General features: G+C 41.8%; 1 pseudogene; it reads right to left on the reverse strand.

Annotated features, from left to right (window-relative positions):
* Positions 1–356: 356 nt before the first annotated feature.
* On the reverse strand, positions 357–9,871 carry LOC120667542 (annotated as a pseudogene).
* Between the last annotated feature and the right edge of the window lie 1,270 nt (positions 9,872–11,141).

Here is an 11,141-nt window from a genome sequence, read left to right on the forward strand (position 1 = left end):
GTCTTGGGCTGAATCGAGTCTTGGGCTGAATCGATCGCTGATGCTCTTTTTTAACAGGCTAAAAACATATCACAGTTTAGCTCTTATATATACACTACATGTATATGTGATGGGGGCCCCTTCAATCCGGGGGCCCAGGGCGACTGCCCCGCCTGCTACTACTACAGGGCCGGGCCAATCATCTACATGTTTTCTCAGATAGATCATTAAGAGTGAAGATCCTTTTTACCGTCCATCAAGTGGTACACCAGAATACCAGATAGGACAATCCACTTCAGCAGAAAGTCTGAAATATCCTTCTGTTTGGGCTCTGAAATTGATCACTACATGTAGACATCAGAAGCGTCTGCTAGAGATCACCTTGGCCCTGAGAGTTCAATGGCTTGCAACTCAATTGAACTGCTTCGATCTACATCATAATCCAGAACAGGGAACAGATAGCCTGGGGAGTCGGGGTCCAGCTCCTCAACATCTTTCATGGCCTCCCATTTCTCTGCAACACCATCTCCATCTTCCAGCATCCTAACAACTTCTGACATCCTGGGGCGATGCTCAGGTCTGTACATTGTGCAGAGCAAAGCTATCTGAACCATCTCCTCCAACTCGACACTGTCATAGTTGTTTCTTATCTTCGTGTCCACAAAGGAGCTTAGCTGATTTTGTTCGAGGAGTTCCTTGGCCTGCAACAAGAATATATATACATGAATGCGCAGCTGTGTTCGAATGGTAGTTCATGGCAATTGAAGTAAGTCAAGAAATATAAAATGTTAGTGGTGGAAGTGTGCAACTCTCTAGGTTGTTGGGCAAAAACTGGATCAACACTTAATTTTATTTTCCTAATAAATTTCATAACAAAGCTTTTGTCGCCCTTTCAGAAAAATTGAAATGAAAAATGTGGAACTTTTGAATGGGGTTCCAGATCCTAGCGGTAATCTCTCTCGGTTACGGCTCAACTGGAACATTCCATGGGGAACAATATATTACAATTAAAGTTGAGACAGATTGTTCTTCTGAATTCTTTTACTACAGAAATGAAAATTTGGGAAACTCTGCTTGAGAGAAAGGTTGAATACAATGTCAAAATAAAAAAAATGAACGACTGCAAGGTATATGCTAATATGCATCACTAGTAAACTATTATTGTGTATGCAGGAATGACTTATTTTCAAAGGTCAAGATAAATATCCACGTGACTGGATTCAGGCACTAGGTTCTCCACATCTTTGTGTTTCTTACTGTATGCAATAGCGACTAAAATTTGTTTTTTCATGGATCTTTTCTTCCTATATACATATTAATATTATCCCAAATTTTTTTATTTAAATTGAGATTTGCTTGGGAAAAAAGGCTATGTTGTTGTTGTAAATTGAGATTTCATTAAGCACTGACCACAGATGGTTTATACTCTACAACTCATCGCTGATATGTGCTGTTGACATAAGTACAACCAAATAGATTTAGTATTAGGGGACAATCAGGTACATATTACTAACCACAAAATACAGATACTCTGAAATGTTAACTTAAATTAAAAATGTCTTTTTTTATTCTGTAACGAACATGGCCCATTTAGGCCATTTCGAGTGATTTTGGTGATCGAGTGACAACGCAATCAATGGGACTAACGAGTTTGCGAGATCAGATTTGTAGGATTTCTTAGGTCCCTTGGATGGAGTCCAAACCATATCCAAGACGTCCAATTCACCGTCAAGACGTCCAAACCATTATCGAGACACTTTAGTCGCAATGAAAAAGCAGAGGTAGAATATATTCAAAGTGTCCAAATGACCGCTACGACGAGTTGGACTAATGCAAAGAAGAAATCAGAAAAACACAGAAGGCACCGGAATATCCGGTGGGCCGTTGGACTATCCGACGACCACCCACCCCCCCCCCCCCCCACCGGTCGGACTATCCTTGACAGGTTCAGTACTCAGTTGAAAAACTTCTTCAGAACCGGATGATCCGACGCACCCAAAGATGCACCGACGGACTAATCGTCGGATCAACGTCCAGACAACATGTCAAGGGCGCAGCAGAAGAGCCTTCAGCACTGGATGATCCAACGCCCCCGTCGGACTAAAGCGTCGGACTAATGACGTCCAGAAGAATACAGTCCTTTAGCACCGGATGATCCAACGCTCTTGTTGGACTAATTGCGTCAGCCTGTGCGCTTTTCAGTTGTAACAGCTACTGTTAGTCTGTAGAGACCGGATGATCCGACGCCCCCCCGTCGGATGATCCGACACCTATGCAGAAAAAGGCATAATGGCTCCAAACGATTAGTTCGACTTGGTGGGTTATTTAAGCGTCTCACCCCGGCTATTTTTGAGTTGCTGGAGTTCAGAGAGACCCCATACACATTGAAGAACATCTCCAAGCCAAAGAGCAAATTGATCACACCCTTAGGTTTAGCACATGATTTGTGAGTGTTAGGGCTAGATTAGCTCTTAAGTGAGTGAGTAAGTGAGCAAGGTTGTGTGTCTTGTGCCTTGGTTCTAGGAGAGAACCACCCCTTGTACTCGGTGTGCCGGCCCCTTGGAGTCTTGGTGGCTCTCCGGTAACATCATCGACCCTCTGGTTTGGTGTGGAGCGGCGACGATATCTTTGTACGGGGGACGTGGAGACCCCCACCCTTCTTGGTGAAGCTCCTTAGTGGAAAGCGGGATCAATGTGACCGTGATTGTGTTCACGGGAGAGACTTGATTGCCGGAAGCAATACTCTTTGTGAGTGCTTCAACAACGTGGATGTAGGTGTGTCTTTGTGACTAATCGAACCACGGGATAAATCCTCGTGTCAAAGAGTTTGCTTTCTCTCATCTCTCCTTTAAGCTTCCGCATTTACTCATTGCAATCTTTGTGTGCCTTTATTTTCATAGAGTAGTATCTTGATAGGATTGTCTATAGGTTCCATAACTCTTTTGGGATGATGGTTTTCACTAGAAGAACACTAGTTGCACATCTAGATAGTATGTCTTAGTTTAATTTATGTGCAAATTAGTTGGAGCTTGAGGTTAAAGTTTTTAGTTTGCCTAATTCACCCCCTCCCCCTTCTTAGACTACGAGCACCCGATTCCTTTCATATTCCATTGAATTTCCTTAGCACCATGTTGCTCATGTTCATTGACGTTATCTTCAAATGCATTTAGCATGCATGCCCATATACTAGTTATATTCAAACCTTTCCTAGGAGGGTGAGCTAAATGAGACAAATCTTTTTTTATTAAAGATTTAAAGGTGAAAAGAACAATGAAATTGTAGTTAGAGAAACACAACAGGAAATATTTACCCAGTCAAGAATTCCTCCGTTCTCATACTCATTCTGATGGAGCTCCAGCGTCTCTCGGCCAGTGACCAACTCTATCAACAGGAATCCAAAGCCAAAAACATCAGACTTATCTGATGAGTGGCCAGTCATCAAAGACTCCGGTGGTATGCGCCCAAGTGTTCCACGTGCTTCCGTGATAACATGAGACACCCCAAGATCTACAAGTTTTGCCAGTCCAAAATCCGCAATAACTGCTTCAAGATGTTCATCAAGGAGAATATTTGAGGCTTTTGTATCACGATGGATGATCTTAGGATTACATTGCTCAGGCAAATAGAGCAGTCCCCGTGCCACGCTGAGTGCTAAACTCTTTCTCATTGACCAGTCTAACACTGGTTTCCCATTTACATGTTCTGACAAAGCAAAAGAGACACTGTTAGCTTGAGTTTCTTGCTGAGAAATTTTACAATGATTGAAACAATAGGAGCCGTCCATTTGATAGGATCCTACAGTGGTGAAAATAGGAAGTACCTTGAAGTATCCAGGATAAATACCTGGTACTTTCAAAAAGTGGAACCAAGTACCAAAAAGTGGGACCGAATACTAATTTAATTTTTATAAATACTTTCCATAGATCAACGGCTAGAAAAAAGTTCAAGGTAAAAGTACCTAAAAGTACCCATTGGTACTTATAATCATCGTAAAAGAGCTCTTGCTGAATATAGGGTTTACTATATTTTGAACTAATTGGAAGATTTATAAAAATACAAGGTAATTGAGCAGAAATTTTATTGAACTGCAGAGTGAGATACTTCTTAATAATTAATGATATCAACTACCATGAGGTTAGCTTGTGTGTTATATTATTGTAAAACATGAATTCTGGCTGCGAAGTTGTACATGCACAACGAGCGAGCACAGGGATATGCATGTCTTCAAAACACCAACGGGTTACAAACATATCATCTGCCATGCCAAAACATTAGCAGTGCATGCATCACAACAAGGATTCACCTTGGAAAGGCAAGTCACGATACGAAATCAATAATAAGAAATTAAGATGACTACAATGAGCAAAAGATGCTGCTAATTCAAAAATAATATAGAAGTTGCCAACAAAATGTACATGATGGGCTCAACTTAAATTACAGATAACCATTCAATGCCAAAATATTTAACATTAACACCAAGATAAGTACATTTTTCTTTTTCATATATTGTTGTACCTTTTAAAACTACTATGACTGATACAAATACTTGTCATATGGAGGCTTTTGTAGGTAGTTAGAATCAAAAGTGCATTTAAAAATACATAATCAGAGGTGCGCTGTCTTAGCGACCATGACACTATCCTAAATAGGAAGTAAAGGACATATACTTGAGGAAATGCTCAAAATCTTCTGATAACATGCCAACACGATTTACTAAAAAAATATTTCTCTTTTACCCTAATGACATGCACGTGGGTTGTTCAATGTACACATGATATATGAGCATGAAGCATGATACTAACCATGTAATTTTGAAGCAACACTTCCATTTGGCATGTAAGGATACACAAGGAGCCTTTCATCACTTGTAGTGCAGAATCCAGTAAGATGAAGGAGATTGCGATGAACAACCAAGCCTATTACTCCAACTTCTGTGTGGAATTGATCATCCCTGACATCCAAAACATGACGCTTCAATCTTTTAACAGCAACTATGGTTCCATCAAGCAAACAGCCCTTGTATACTATTCCATATCCCCCTCCCCCAAAATATTTCTTTGACTGAAGTTATTAGTTACCCTTTTTATATCCTTAAACTTGAAATGCTTCAGATGACCAAGCCAAACTTCTGGGCCATATTGAACTGAAAATGTGGTGATGATATACATCTGATCAGATAAGAGCGCTGTAGATGTAAAAGAATAGAACAAATGGATTTACAGGCTAATAAAACAAAGCCAAAACTAAGTGGGCAATCAAAACCTGAGCTGTACTTAGTTGTTTGGCAATACTATGAACATTTGTTTCGTCATTATAGCAAGGTCTGAAATGAAATGAACAATGATAGGAGAACAAGAAACTAGAATAAGATGCATATAAAGGTCATCTGTGATAGCAGTGACATAAACAATAGAATATCTGAAAACACGATGCAATGCCCATAAGACTATTGTTTTCTGAAATGTCAAGCATGTAAACATATTAGGTCAAAATTAGAATGCTAGGTACGATCCCTTTGCCCGAACAAAATAGATTGATGGAATAATATCATACTATCCTGAAGCTTAAATTATATGCATGTAATGCAAACATTTCCTTCTAATGGAATCCAGCATGTTATGTTGGAAACCTTAGATCTAATACCCAACGAATCAAGATCCCTACCCTTACCTTTACTCCTTTCCCCTTCCTCCCACAAAAACAACACTGACGCCACCCTTATCCCACTCAAAACACTTCTTTGCAGCGGCCAGCACCAACCCTTATAACAAATCTTTCGACTATGCACTCCCTCTTCTTCAAAGCATTAGGGCTCCTCAACAACACTTGCTATCTTTGCTCTCCCATCCTTGGTATCATTTGAAGCCTATTTGACTAAATAGCACTAGCAGCGGTGCCCCTCCACCCCATGACCCTCAAAATACCTCAAAATGTCGAATCATCAGCAATCACTCCTTCCACACGAATTGCATCAGTTGGTGATTTGTGGCACCGCCACCACATCACACCCTGCAGCCACTCACATCGGCTATCCAACCTCTAGGTGTCTAATGTCATAAGAAACATGTACTTTAAAAAAAACTTCAAAAGGAAATACAAAAATGTGAAGTTTAGTCCCTTTTTCTGAAAAGAAACAGTAAAATAGTATGCAAAGTGAAACACAAGGCCATAGTATGACTGCACTAACATAGGTCTCTAAAGACTCAAATAGTTTTGCCAAACTAAAACTAAAATTTATATGACTAAGTTGCAGCTGTAGCAATTGCAGTTCTCCAAGTTATGATTGAAAGATAATTGCATTGAATATGAATCCTTAATAATTGTGCAATCATGGATTTTTTTTCAAATCCCAAAACCGAGTCATGGAAAAATATTTTGCCTCCCCTTAATAGGATTGAGGCCATATCTCCAATTCTGTACAACTACCAAGTTTCAAGGCTAGGTTTGTGCACCTGAAAATATTCATGGTGATTCATGGCCTAGCCCAAAGATTTCTTTCTTTAACTCTCTTTGTAGGTAAGGATCTTGTTTCTTCGCATAGGACAAGGAAGACCATGGCCCAAGGGTCCTACTCATACTTTTGTGATGCATAAGGTTTCATGTGAAATAGCATGAGTTTTCACTCAACGACCTTCTTAGTTTGGACCACATAAGAATATCATTGGCTCCTTTGTCGCATAGTGGTTTTAGAAATCTCAACAAGGACTGCCACTACTAAGGTTAGGTTTAATTTAATAGTTTTAAGCTTACAGAATGTTCAAGATGAGAAGGATGAACTTTACTAAGTGAAATCTAAATTAGCCCTATACGTATTAGAGTTTTTCTTTGATAGGCATGTTGTTTAGGCATAGTGACTTTGGAAATCAACACGAATTGCCTCCATTATCATGAGGCATGGAAGAAAACTAAGTGTTTGGATTGTACTACAATTCTAATAGTTTAAGGTCACAAATGATCACATTGAAAAGGATGAAACTTACCAAGTAAAATCCAAATTAGGTCCATGCCTAGCCTATTAGAGCTTTTTCATAATAGGCATGTTGTTTGGGTACCTAGTTCGGATTTGTTTTGTGCGGTCAGCAATCCTAAACTCCTATAATCACACTCACCTCTTCGCATGAGGCATTGATACGCAAAATCGATGGGTGGAGAGTGGCATCATGGATTATTGTATGTTCATTATGGTCCCATCAAACTAGTAACCATACAGGTGTCCATGCCCTCCTTTTGTGTTGTTCACTTCAAAAAAATAAGCTCTTAATAAACATGTTGTTCTAATATTATGGTCTTATTGACTATTGTTAATCCAAAGACTCCTTGAGTGTTTTGGTGTATTGACATGACCGGTTGCTCCTTTTATGATATGTTCAATGCCAATTCAGCAAAAGATTGAATAGTGCGGCCCTTTGAAAACGGAATATGGTGCTGTTTTATCTAATAAAATGAACAATCTAAGGGGAATATAGGACCCAACATCTCATAGCATCAATGTTCGATATTGCTTCTCTCTCTCTCTCTCCACATGTGTGTCTCAAATGCTCACTGTGCAAGCCCTTAACAAGATTGTGGGTCATCATAAATTTCACACTAATGGTATCATAGTGTTTATCAAGATCAGCGGGTCAGATTACCCCGATATATAGTTGCCTCTTGCTCCTACTAATTATTGGCTAGATGCCATAGTCATTCAATGGAAGTTTTTGGAATTTTATGGGTGAAATGATGTAGGTTTAGCGAAAGTTAAATAAAATGAAGGATGTTGATACAACGTTAGAAATTCAATGTCACAAAAAACAAAGCAGAGCAACAAAAACATCCAAATACAATGACTACAACATAATTCTTCATTTCTCTTGAATGGGCTCATTCTTAGCTTCCCTATAGCATCATGGCCCAAATTAAAACATACAAAGATGATAAATGTTTAGGTTTAAACAAGTTAATTATGGAAGGATAAGAATGGCGGAAATAGAGTACTAGGATAACCCAGAGTCAGTTACACTTATAGCCGATGATATATCTGCAATGTAAGACATGAACATGTTAACCCCTTTTTGGATCACGCTCTCAAGTTAAACAGAAACATAGGTATATAGGTTTGAAATAATATTACCATTTTCTGCAGCGACCTGGTCACGCTCACGTCCATGATGAAATGCCGTGACAACTCCAGTAACCAAGGTAGCCACACAAGCAAGTGCTACACATAGTGCAAGGATAGAAAGTATACGAACTCTTTCATCCACGTTCTCTGAATCATCTGGATCAAAAACAAATGATTGGGATGAGAATATCTAGCCAAGATTAATATGGACACACAAGTAGAACTGAAATTTTCCAAAATTATTGAGCAAACAACCTTCTGTATCCGTCGGCTTTGATGCCAAGATATCAAGTGGCTCTTTTACGGGGGCGGTTAGCAATGGATTACCTCCAAGTCTGTTCAGATATGATGGAATACAGAAATAAGAAAGAAGGAAAATCATTTGAATCTTGCTTCATGTTGAGTCTGGGTGGACCACATAGTTGGTACACAAGGCAAAGTTGAACTTGAGATCACTCACAAGGCTGTAATCCTCGCTTGAAAAATTGGCCATGTGCCGCTCAGGTTGTTGAAGGAAAGATCCCTGCGAAAAAAGGTAGTTCAAGCGGGCAATTAGAATGTAGCAAAATATTAAACAACAATGCAAAATGATAGAAGGAAGAATGGAAAAAGAAAATACAGGGTGCAGATCATGGGAGCAGTGGCTAGTGAATCAGGTATAGGTCCAGATAAGCTGTTATTGTTCAATTTCCTGCACGAAAAGATGCGCGGAGATTGAAGAAAGGAAGAGTAATGATAGTGATATAGTCGAATGCATGTCAAGTCATCAGTGTTAAGACTTAAGAATGGACCCTATTACATATTGGAGTGCTGAAGGAAGAGTAATCTTACAAATACAGGAGGTTCGCCAGACCACCAAGTGTACTTGGGATGCTCCCAGTGAACTGATTATTTGACAGATCAAGACTTCGCAGAGACTCCATGCTGCCTATAGTGTCGGGGATAGGACCAGAAATTGCATTGTTGCACAAATACCTGCCAATGCAACATTGAAACCAAACTTCTTATTTCCTCGTATAGTCGATTGATTTCATAAAATCGTATTGCTATTCAGGTCCTGTTTGTTTCGGCTAGTGACTAAGAAGGGCAACTTTTAAACGCTTTGTCTTCCTCTTAATGATTTTTTTAGAAAAGGGAAAGTTTTCGGCCTCTGCAACCTTTTTTTTTGAAAACGTGCCTTAGCACGTATTTTATTAAGAGAGAAATACAATCGAACAATCTGCTCTCCTTCTTCAGTTTGTGGATCGTGACAATACGCAAGCTATGTTTCACAATCTATAAACTGAAATAAACATGAGACAATAAATTCTTTTTCCTACAATAATATACGTGGCAATGCTCTTGCCGCCCTTTCGGGAAAAAAATAAGGGATATTAGTAGTGTTTATGGATAGAAGGAATATCAGAATCCCCCATGAAATCCCCGTGCTCTAGACAAGGATAACATACTAATAATTAGAGATGGTGCGCGCCTTACAGATTTTGCAGCAACCTGAGGCTCCCGATCGCCGGCGACAATGTACCAGAGAGGTTTTGGTGCCTCAGAGACCTGCAAACAAACCAAAAAAAAAAACAGCAAAGAACCATGACTTAACCTGGTTCCTGTGAGGATCGACCATCATGGAAGCACAGAAGCGTGAAAGGAACAAGGAGAGTGAGCGTACAGCTCGTAAACTTGGCCCTGGTTGCAGGTGACCATGGCCCAGCCACACGGGTCGCCGCCGGTCGTGGCGTCCCAGTCGCCAAGAACTCCGCTCGGGTCGATCAGCGCCGCTCTGATGACCACCAGCGCCTTCACTGCACACCACACCACGATGACGACGCGCAAAAGAAGAAAAAAATAAGTGCAGGAAAACAACCAAGAAACGAGTGAGCTGACCACGTGGTCTGAGCTCTCTTCGACCACTCCGGCCGGCGCCGCCAGGACAGAGAGCAGGCGATCGTACCTTCGTCGTCGTCAAAGTCCGCGGCCGCGGCCGGGGAAAGAAGCGCCGCCGCCGCAACCGCAACCGCGAGGCCCATCACGGCCGCCGCCGCCGCAATCCTAGCCGTGCCCGCCGCCATGGCGCTCTCGGCGGCGATATGATGGTGCGAAGCGACGCACGTGGTGAGAACTGAGAACGCTACCTGATGGAGCGGGAGCGGCGAGCTAGCTCCGGCGAGTCGGCGGCAGCGAGAGAGCGAGAGTAAATGCAGTGCGCGGAAGAACAGGGGGGAGAGCCGAGAGCGCCGGCATGCAAAGCACTCTCGGCGGTGGGCGGCAGGCGGCACTGGAGACGCGGTGACGCCAGCGCGCCCGGGTGGTACTTGGCACGGCATGCTCCGCGCACGCGGACGCGCGGCTCCCGGCTCGTCGGGTAGCGCGCCGCGCTCCGTTAGCCTTGGCTCTGCCGGTGGCCGGTGGACGGTGGGGCTGCGCGGCGCTGGCCGGGGTGGAGTGTATTAGGAGGTGAGCGCGCGGCGCGCGTGAGGCACCGCACCGAGGCTGGAGAGAGGCGGTGAACTGGCCTGAAAGTTTTCTTCATGAGTTGTTTTAGAGAGAAGGAAAAAAGAGGAAAGCTTCAGCATTTTGGCAGTGGTTTAAGAGTTACCTTTCTCAGGATTGTGTCAACAACTGTGCGTTATGCCCCTATTACATACTAAAAATACAGACCAGGTGTGCTGTTCTGTGGTCGTTGACAAAATTTAAGCAGAGAAATTTGCCCCGTTGCCCAACTTACTTGGTGCTTTTTATAGGGAAGAATTAAGAAGAGTACCCTGTACCCCAACCCTATTTAGGTCTCATTCTTTGATGAGCATAAAGTGTAATTCAACATCATGCCCGAACTCAACGAGCACAAAGTGTAGTTAGAAGGCCAGGCTATAGATATGGCCGCAAATGTCACAAGGCTCTAGACGTGACAAGAAACATCACAAGCCAGGCTATGGACACGACCACAAATATCGCAGGGCTTTAGATATAAGATCACAAAAATCTGATGGTAGTGAAAGTTTAAAAATAATGAAAAAAAAGGATCAGGTTTCAAAGAACACCGATGGATCTAGAGATGAAGGTTTAT

This window comes from Panicum virgatum, chromosome 3N (assembly GCF_016808335.1).
Source record: "Panicum virgatum strain AP13 chromosome 3N, P.virgatum_v5, whole genome shotgun sequence".
Classification (NCBI taxonomy): domain Eukaryota; kingdom Viridiplantae; phylum Streptophyta; class Magnoliopsida; order Poales; family Poaceae; genus Panicum; species Panicum virgatum.